Source organism: Vicia villosa, unplaced genomic scaffold (assembly GCF_029867415.1).
Source record: "Vicia villosa cultivar HV-30 ecotype Madison, WI unplaced genomic scaffold, Vvil1.0 ctg.000148F_1_1, whole genome shotgun sequence".
NCBI classification, from domain to species: Eukaryota; Viridiplantae; Streptophyta; class Magnoliopsida; order Fabales; family Fabaceae; genus Vicia; species Vicia villosa.
This window is the reverse complement of record NW_026705039.1, coordinates 1,417,285-1,428,207: the sequence shown is the minus strand read 5'-3', so window position 1 is coordinate 1,428,207 and position 10,923 is coordinate 1,417,285. Positions and strand designations below refer to the sequence as shown.

The 10,923-nt window shown below is 33.8% G+C and overlaps 1 pseudogene; it reads right to left on the bottom strand.

Moving 5' to 3' along the window:
- Positions 1-8,587: 8,587 nt before the first annotated feature.
- On the bottom strand, positions 8,588-9,710 carry LOC131624670 (uncharacterized; annotated as a pseudogene).
- Between the last annotated feature and the right edge of the window lie 1,213 nt (positions 9,711-10,923).

The window sequence follows — 10,923 nt, the reverse complement described above, 5'->3', positions numbered from 1 at the left end:
AATTCAATCTTTTTCCTATCAATTTGCTTTTGCACGAAATTTATGTTGAATATTGAGTATTTTGATGATCAATGGTGATTGAAACTTGAGAGAAAATCAAATCTTCCATTATTTCCATATTTTTTAATTAAATCATGATTTAAAAATGAATAAAAATCATAAAATAATTGGTAAAAAATATATAAAAATAGGAGGTCTTTGTTTTTATCACGTGGATGGGCCTATAATGAAGATTGTACAAAAAGGATGCAAGCCCATTTAGAAATTTTTGAATTTTTCAACCTCTTTTCTTCACATTTTTTCTCAAAAATAGTCCATCTTTGACAAGGCCTATCTCTCTCAATTTTTGAGGTATGGAAGTGTTCTAGGACCTTTTGGAAACCTTAGAGAGTCCTCTAACCAGTGTCTTTGGTCTCATATCAAAATTATTTTCCATGCTCATTTTATGTCCTTTTGAAAAAAGTGTCTTTTTGTTGACTTTTGAAAAGGACCTATAATATTTTGATCCATATCTCTCAAATGAGGCATTTTTAGACTTGGCATGTGAGACACAATTTTGTAGAGAATCAAATTTCCTTCAAAATGAGCTTTGGATGGAAAGTTTCTGATGTTCCATGTAGGAGTTATGGCTGGTCAAAGTTCAGTTGACTTTCTCCTATGAAAACCCTAATTTAGAAACTTTTTGAATTGTTGATTTTTGATCTTTCCTTGATGAACCATGATCAATACTTGATCAAATGGTGAATGATACTTCAATATGAGGATCTTGACAAAAAATCAGGAGTTTTGACTTTACTTTGACCACAGTTGACTTTTAGGTTAACCTAGTCGACTGTTGACTTTCTGAACAATTGAGTGATCAATCTTTTAAGCTGAGACTTGATACTTGTCATAGAGGTAATGTGAAGTATATTGAGCCATATGAGATGTCTTGGAGCCATTGATTCACTGATTTTCCTTTTAATAAGTCAAACCCTAATTTATGAGCCTTGCATAGGAGAATGTGTCTAGGAGTTTTAGATATTGATTTGAACTTGTATAAGAGAAATAGTGTGGGCAAATTTTGGGGTATGATAGTGACCAATAATCTAAGACCTAAAATGCCTTCTAAAATTGGTTTGCATATATTCTTCCATGCCACCGTGACTAATTTACTTTAAGAAGTTTTTCCACTCTAGATGAAATTTCTAGCAGCACGCTCCAAATTTATAACCAGAGTAACCGATCACAGATAAATAGACATCGAATGATTGAGCATACCTTGAATAACTGATTCAACAAGCTCAACTCCGCCGACAAAGTATCACTACTATGGATACCTTTCGTCAAACAATATTACAACGGGCTTTCGTTAACCATTGTAGAATCTTGTTTTTGGATGCTTTTTTTTTTTGTTTTTTACTAAAAGATATTTCACTACGGTGAATGTTAAAATCCATAGTGAAATGTCCCAGGAGTTACAGGGTTTGAACCCCAGCTCCTTCAATATCTCATTTTATTGTCACAAAAAGGTAATGTGCTTGTATATCACCATGGTTAATTTAGTCAACCATGGTGTAAAGTCCAATCATTTCATCACGGTTCATTGTGTCAGCCGCGATGAAAAGTGATATTTTTTAGAATATAAGCGAAAGTATCTCTCACTCAGTACATAATTGTCGTTTCTCTCAAAAGAAAACTCTAACACATTTCACTCTTCTCTCTCTAAAGAAAACCCTAACATCTATTTCACTCATCACACATGCTACAACCTTCAGATTCATCTTCACCAATCGCTACCTTCAGGTTCGTTCATTAAACTTATGCTCCGATTTCATTTATGTTTCTAGTTAAAAATGGTTTCTCGTTTTTTCATTTGGTGAAGGTTCCATGTAATGCTGATAATGTTACAGTTTTTTTTTTACTTATAGGGAAAGTGAATGAAGAAAACCACCTTAACAAGGCGCATATTTTTGCTATGATACATATGGTTTATGTTGCTATGAAAAACAATACAAGAAGTATGAAGCTATTGTGTAAATTTCATCTACCTTGTATTTCTTTTTCATAGTATCATAAACTAGATGAACTTCATCATTGATTCCAGTTCCACAACTGTTTTCAATAAAAGGTGTGTTCACTACAATGAATAACACTTTTTATGACAAAGCTTTCATCTCGAACATGCTAAAAACCGAGAGTATATGTCCTAGGAGCGCCATGTTGATTTTTTTAATAAAATAAACAACATTTTACCTCGGTGTTATAAAAAATCGGGGTAACAAAGCTATAAGTGAACACCATTTTTTATACTTAAAAAAATAATAAACCTATTATTTCGATTTTTTGGAGAACCGAGGTAATATAGCTCTAAGGTATCTCGCTTCGAGTCCCCGTTACCGTGATTTATCACTTGGCGTATTTTCTAGATTCCATATTTTTCTTTGTTAATTAGTAATTCTCATAATCTTTGTTATCAATAAACAAGAATAGGCAATAATAGAAAAATGAAATATTTCATTTATAATAAAAAAAACAAGACAACAGAGAAAACTTCTCAGTCCACTCAACTTCAACATTATTCCTAACTATCCCTAACTTAGAGAAAAGTTCAGAAAGAACTCTTCCATATGGTATGAGGAAAGTCATTTCCTCCCGAGAAATGCTTATCATTTTATTTAAGAAGTTGAAAATGGTAAGAGAAAGATTAACTCTGACGTTGTAAGTTATGATGTACAAAAGATGTTTGACATACCAAGTAAGCGTTTCTAGTTGTTTCTCTCTTGGGCGGAGATTTGCCACTAGAAGTTGAAACCAAAATTTTGCAATAGGGAGTAGAGAAGCAGGACTGGTGGGCTCATCTTGGCTGGCATAAATTCGGTGAAGGCGGGTTGAGAAGACATTACTGAATTGATAATGTTCAACATAACTATGTGTCTCTTGGCAGTTGATTGTCATAGAAATCAATGATGGAGTAATAAAGAAATGTGAGTCATTGACATAGGACTGATGACTTCATCATGACCAGATGGCACAATGGAGACATTCATCCAGAACTCTTTAACGAGATTAGTGTATATGGGGTCATGTAGAATGTGAAAGTAATCATTCAACTTTTGTTTGTTAACATCTTTCCTTAGTTTAAAACAATCGAAATCATTGAAATCGACAAACTTTTCATTAATAACGAATAAAAGATTTGCATCCACTTTTGAATAAAAAAAGACTTGGAAATAAGGAAGCCAGACACAGAGAGTTTGAAATGAGTCGTTGAAAATATAAAAAGACTTTGAAATAAGGTTTGAAGACACAAAAAGTTGGAAATGAGACGTTTAAATAGCTCAAAAGCTTCCTTGAAAATCCAAAAGAGACGTTACAACTTGAATATAGATGATCATTGTTATTCTAGTGATATGATTCTAATGCATGTGCGCCACGTTTTAATTAATTTTTAAAACAACATATTACCTCGAATTTTTGCATAATCGAGGGGAAAAACAAAACTGGAACCTCTCTTTTTAGTATATTTTTATCTGTAAATTAAATTATCTAACCCGTCGGTTTTCATAATAACCGAGGTTAAAAGCACTTTTTGTAGTAGTGGTTCTTGAAACATTTTACTATATCTTGTGTCAGTGTTTCGAAGTAATATGATGTTGTATGTTATGTATGTTGTCAGTGTTTTGTTTATAAAAGGTATGTTTAATGTTGTTATATGTTGTTACACGTTATTATTGTGTTGTTGATAAATTTTGATGTATGTTATTGTTGTCAATTAATATTCTCAGAACAATAACGAAACATTGCTAAGTCACAAAAAATAGGCTTTCTTATGACTTAGCAATGTTCTTTAAAATCTTATGCAGATTGACAGAAGATCAAGTTGAGTTTATTATATTGTATGTAGATTGTTTGTTTCACTAACTCTTCACTGAAAAACACATTCATTTAAATTTAAATTGAAACTTATAATCTAAAAATTAAGGTGTATTTGAAACCCAACTTATATCAACTAATGTTTTCCGAATAGCATCTCATAATTCATATGACGCTCTTTAACCTATAGAATATGGTTCAATGATCTGATTCCTTCATTGCATCAAATTCTTCTCTTATAGTTTAATTAGAATAACATAAGTTTATTTGTCAAGTCTACCTCATCATCGTCACCTATCATCATGATTGTTATGATGACATCATAACAATCATGATGATAAGGGACGATGATGAGGTAGACTTGACAAATAAATTGATGCTATTCAAATTAAAATAGAAGTGAAGGAATTGATGCCATGAAGGACTTAGACCATTAAATCATATTCTAAATGTTAAAGAGCATGATATTGTGACATGCATGCACTTCGAAAAACAGTGATTTGTTTTAAGTTGTTTTTCAAGAACAGTTTAATTTTTTAGTTATATACTTCTCTATTAATTTGAATAATTGTATTTATTTAGTGATGTATATGAAAAAACAAGCAATATATATTATATAATAAACTCTAGGTATTTTCCATAACGGTTGTCTATTGTAACTGTGATGAAATGTTAATAAAAGCCAAAGTTATTGAGAACTTTCAAAAGAAATGGCCAGCTTAAAGTTTCGAAAGCTTTGGCTATGTCTGCCTTTAAAGCGACTTTGCCACACCAGACTTTAGTATCGAGAAGATTAATAGATCATATCTAAGAAGAAAGCTTGTTAATAAATTTAACAACAATATGTTGGAGAAATATAGCTTTAGGTCTGCCTTTAAAGATGGGCACCCCAAGATAATTAAAAGGCGTGGTGCATATGTTAAAACCTGTTAAGGCTGACTGAATGTAAAAACCGGAAGCTGACATTTCCCCCATAGATAGAAGACTTCGTATAGTTCACAACTTGGCCAGAAGTTATAGAGTAGTCTTTGAAAATAGAGACAAGCACACCTATGTTGGAAGTGTTACATTTACATAATATGAAAAAATCATCATCATAAAAAATGTGGGAGGGGACTTTGACTTGCTTAGGACCTGTGATTAATTATAAGTTCTTGAAATTCACCAATTGCAAGATTTTTCTGCTGAGCACTTCTTCCGCTAAGCAAGAAAGTAAAGGTGAAAGAGGATCTCCTTGACGGAGTCCTCTAGAACACTTACAGAAACCATGAGATGCACCATTGATAGATATTGAAAGGCAAGCCGAATGCAGAATGTTGTGGATCCAGTGATAGAAAGTTGAATTAAAGCCAAAGTTATTGAGAACTTTCAAAAGAAATGGCCAGCTTAAAGTTTCGAAAGCTTTGGCTATGTCTGCCTTTAAAGCGACTTTGCCACACCAGACTTTAGTATCGAGAAGATTAATAGATCATATCTAAGAAGAAAGCTTGTTAATAACTTTATCAACAATATGTTTGAGAAATATAGCTTTAGGTCTGCCTTTAAAGATGGGCACCCCAAGATAATTAAAAGGCGTGGTGCATATGTTAAAACCTGTTAAGGCTAACTGAATGTAAAAACCGGATGCTGACATTTCCCCCATAGATAGAAGACTTCGCATAGTTCACAACTTGGCCAGAAGTTATAGAGTAGTATTTGAAAATAGAGACGCGCCAACTTATGTTGGAAGTGTTACATTTACATAATATGAAAAAATCATCATCATAAAAAATGTGGGAGGGGACTTTGACTTGCTTAGGACCTGTGATCAATTATAAGTTCTTGAAATTCACCAATTGCAAGATTTTTCTGCTGAGCACTTCTTCCGCTAAGCAAGAAAGTAAAGGTGAAAGAGGATCTCCTTGACGGAGTCCTCTAGAACACTTACAGAACCCATGAGAAGCACCATTGATAGATATTGAAAGGCAAGTCAAATGCAGAATGTTGTGGATCCAATGACAGAAAGTTGAATCTGCCTTTAAAGCGAATTAGCCACACCAGACTTTAGTATCGAGAAGATTAATAGCCTCCGAAGCCAAACCAATGCAATCAAGAAAATTCTTACCCTTAATGAATCTTTGTTGCTCAAGAGAGATAAGATTAGGCATTAAAGGACCAAGTATCTCTACAATGATTTTGGTAACAATTTTAAACTTGAACTTGTATAACACAATAGGACGAAATTGATCCAGAGAATCCACATTTTTTATTTTCGGAATGAGCACTAAAGTATTCGAGTTGAAGCTAGGAAGGATCCATCCCTAGGAGAAAGATAGAAGAACCGCCTTAGAAACATCTTGTTTGTAATATCCCAATAGCATTGGAAGAACGTTGCTACAAAACCATCGAGCCCAGATGCACTATGTAACACCTCGAATTTGAATTTTTATTCTTTTAATGATTTGATTTTTTTTGTGAGTTTGGATGATTTTCTTAATTTTAGTGTAATTTATTGTCATTTTTATTGAGAAAAATATTATAATTAAGTAGAGGTTTAGAAATTAAAAAAAAATCAAATCAGTGGGAAAAGGGAAGGGAGAGGAAAAATATGCGTTATGTGAGAAAAGAACCACAAGAGAAAGAAAACTAATAGCAAACCAAAAAGCCATTATTTCTTCTCCAAAACTCTAGAAGAAAATTCACATCTCACCAAGAGGATAGTGATAGAAGTGGAGCAAGGAAGGAACTTCATTCTTGTAGAAAGTTTTGTGAAATTTATGTACGAACAAAGTAAAAGGGAGATATTGTTTTATAAATTGGTATCCTATGTGTAGAGTAGAAGGGTTTTTCTTGAACCTCTAATATTGTGTGAAATATTATGTGGATTCCCTTTGAGATGATGATTCATAAACCTTAGGTCATGAATCTCTGTCTTACGCACTTGGGTTATTCATGAAATTGGGGTTAAGGTTTATGAGTTATGTTTGCATGTTTTTTTGAATTATGAATCATGTGGTTCTTGCCTTACTATGTTTGTTTATATGGATGTGAATGTTTACTATGTTTCTAATGTCGTTATAAACTCATATGTGTGATCACACTTGTTAGAACTAAGCAGGGAATTTCATTACTTGAGTATTCTTCCATTATCATCTTGTAAAGATCACAAATTAACCTTGTGTGATACTTGTGTAATGTTGTTAAGACGTAGAATTTGAATATTATATTAAATTTGCCTTGCATTGTGTGAATACACTGAAAAATGGTAACTTACAAATCTCAAGTGTGAAAAATCGCACTTTTAGAGAAGCCATTTTGATGGGCTTTGCTAAGACCCTTAATGGCTGCTACACGGGGGTCGTAACAGCTCTCTGATTTCTGTACGGAGAGGGATTTTCCTTGCTACAACAGTAATGGCTATCACGCGTACCCGTAGCAACCCTCTAGTTTAAATACCTTGTGTGATTTTCAGACCCTAAGTTGAGTTTCGTAACTCGGATTGAGACAGGGTCAGAGGTGTTGGAATGGCAAGTGTTAGGATATTTGTTTGGGCCTTAGTCCAAACCAAATAAATAGGAGTTAGCTCAATTAGTTAGTTTTTATTCCGCAAATAATTAGGAGTGGCTTAGTCAGTTAGTTTTTATCATCCAAATAAATAGGAGTTAGTTTAGTTAGTATTCCCCATATAAATAGGAGTGTATGGGACAGTAGCTAGTATGTTATTATTTTCTGATTTTCCTATTAGGGTTAGGGTTTGGGAAGAGAGAGATTCATCTCTCCTCTGAGGAGCATTTGCTCTGGGATTATAGGGATCAGTCTCTGTAATAGTTCTTAGTTCAATCAATATTATATTTTTCATTTATCTTAATTTGCGATCCCTATCAATTGGTCCGACCTGCCGGATCGTCGAGGTGCCATCATTTGTGTCATTCAAAGATGATTGCAGAAGAAGAAGTGCCAGCAAATGGTTGATTTATGTATGAAAGATTTATGTTGAAAATACTTTTATTTTTAGGATTTAGATCCTTTTATACATTTTCTCTTATGTTTCCATTTAGTTCTAATATCAGCCCCTATTTGTCTTAGAATTAAAAAAGAATAGATGATATTTTTCAGACCTTTTTAGATCTGTGTATTTTGAGACATGTCAGGTCTTGTTATGTCTGTTCAGATCTTTCATACATAAATCAACCATTTAGAAAATGAGAGATAACAACTCTAAAAGAGCATGAGAGGAGATCCATATTTTTTTCATTTGTATTTCTCAAATCTTTTTAAATATGTATATTTTCAGACTTATAATGTATAAAAAAGCATGACACAATCATATCTTTTTCATTTGTATGTTTTAGACCTTTTTAGATCGGTGTATTTTCAGACCTTTTATGTCAGTTCAGATTTGTCAAGCATTTTATATATATATATATATATATATATATATATATATATATATATATATATATATATATATATATATATATATATATATATATATATAAGTATTTTCATACCTATTATATATGTCCTGTTCTGTATTATTCAATCATTTAATTAGAAAATGATAGATGAGTAGATGACAACACCTTTCATGTTTGGAAAAGCTTGAGAGGATCTATATTTTTGTATATTTTCATATAATAATTTGTGTTTTTCAAACCGCTAAACAAATTAATTTGATGAAAATGGAAGGTGAAATAATAGTACAAATCATCTCTCTACATCCAAATATTTGTAGATTACCCCACTAAGTCCCAATAGTTGAAGAGAGACATCATCAAATAATTCTAGAATTCTAGGTTCATTCTAGCACTGGCATCACTGACGGCAAAAGTAAGACATGAAAATATTAGAGCAACATAATCGATTGGCGGGGAGGATTAGAGTTTAAACAAAGTAATTGCTGTTGCAAGTTTTAAGGTAGAAGAATCTAGCAGTTGAATGAACGAACATCTATTTCTTGGGTCCATGCATTTCGGCCCTGAACATGTAGATGCCATTATGTTTGATCCAGGGCGTCCGGGTCCATAGCACCCTCACCTCCTCCTTTTGACTATGTAGTTGCCGTCGATGATCCTCTGCACCCATAAAGTGATATAGCATTAGCAATATATGCAAGTAGGTGGAGGAATGAGAGGAAAAGAAGGATCTGAGAAGAAATAAACCGTAATAATACGGGCTATATGTGGTGGAAATTCTTTAGCAAGGCATTGCCATAGTGCTCTCAATGCAAATTTCCCACAGCCTGACTCATAATTCATGCATGCAAATCCAAATGTTCTTACAAAATTTATTTGATTTTAATTAAAACCAAATGAATAAAATGATTATGAATTACATAGTTGAGAGTATCCAGCAATGCCGTTTAAAGAAGCTGAGCAATCAGTAAACAGAATTGTTCCCTTTCCTCTTACAACCATACCAGGCAGCAACTATAATTAATTATTCCATCATTAATTAATTTAATCAAATTATTATACTACGTAATAGTAATCAAGCTAAGTAGGTACCTGTTGAGCACAGTTGAAAGCACCTAGAGATGTAACAGCAAGAGAAGTTTGGAAAGTTTGAATAGGAAGATGTTGAAAAGGAGTAGGTTTAGATTGAAGAGGTGACTGATAATTAGCATTGTAAACAAGAACTTCAACGAATCCAAGTGAAAGAACACCTTCAAATGCTTCTCTTACGCTTCTAGAATCAGAACAAACAATTCTTATCGCAAACACCTGTGCCTTTTCTTCCTTCGCTATTTCGTCCGCGAATTCTGATAATCTCCCTAAGTCACGTGCGAGGATGGCGACGGTGTAACCTTCGTGAGTGAACTTCCGAGCGATGTAGAGGCCGAGGTTGGGGCCGAAAGAGATGGGGGATTTATCCAACTAGTGTAGTGGATGAAAAGATGAGTATTGTTTTTCAAATTTTGGTCAACTTCCAATTTTAGTATTGGTAGCAGTAGCACATCTCTTTTCGTCCCCTTTCAATATTCTATTCTCTTTATAAAGTAAATTCACATACAAATACACGTCTCGGTTTTCTCTTTTTCACTTTCTCCGAAGATGTTAGTGGATTTTAAAAGAAGGAGTGTTCCCGGAGCGTGGTGTCTAGGAGGTGATTTCAATATTGTTTCTTCTTTGGAAGAGAGAGTTGGGATTTCAAACAAGAATTATAAGAGGGAGATGGAAAGCTTTAATGAGTTCATTGTTGATATGGAGTTGGTAGATCCTCCTACTATAGGAGGAAAGTTTACTTGGTCCAACAAAAGTGGAAGTGCGTTGAGTAGATTGGATAGATTTCTTTTATCCAACTCTTTTATTAATGATTGGAAGGTAGAAGGTCAATCTATAGGCGAAAGAGATGTCTCGGACCATGCTCCCATATGGATCAAAGATAACAAGAGAGATTGGGGACCTAAACCTTTTAGATTCAACAATCTTTGGTTTACTCATGATGATTTCTTTAGTTTTGTGGAGGCGGAGTGGAAGAAGTTAGAGGTGAAGGGTAGAGGGGATTTTTGCTTGGTGGAGAAGTTGAAAGCTATTAAAAGCAAAATCCGTGTTTGGAACAAAGAGATTTTCGGTTGGATTGATCTTAACATAGAAGAAGCGGGGAAAGAAATGCATTTTTTAGATAACAAGTTTGCTCATTTTGCAGGTAATGTTCCGGAGGCGATTGTTATTGAAAGATCGAAGGCGGCTATTGATTTTTGGAACAATCTTAATATTAAGGAAGGTTACCTCCGCCTCAAGTCGAGGCAATTATGGCTATCCGATGGTGATTGTAACTCGCGTTTTTTCCATAATTCTCTTAAAGCTAGAAGAAGGAGGAATGCTTTATGTTCTCTTTCCACTAATAGAGGAGTGTTGGAGAATGCCGTGGAGATTAAAGACTTTGTTCATGATTTCTTTAAGTCCTTTTTTGAAGAAGACGTTGAGAGAAGGCCGTCTTTTGGTGATTTGGGTTTAAAGAAGCTTCTAGAGAGGGAGGCGTATAGTATTGAGCGGCCTTTCTCAGAGGAGGAAGTGAAGTTAGCTATTTGGTCGTGTGACGGTAATAAAAGTGCGGGACCGGATGGTTTCTCTTTGGAGTTCTTTA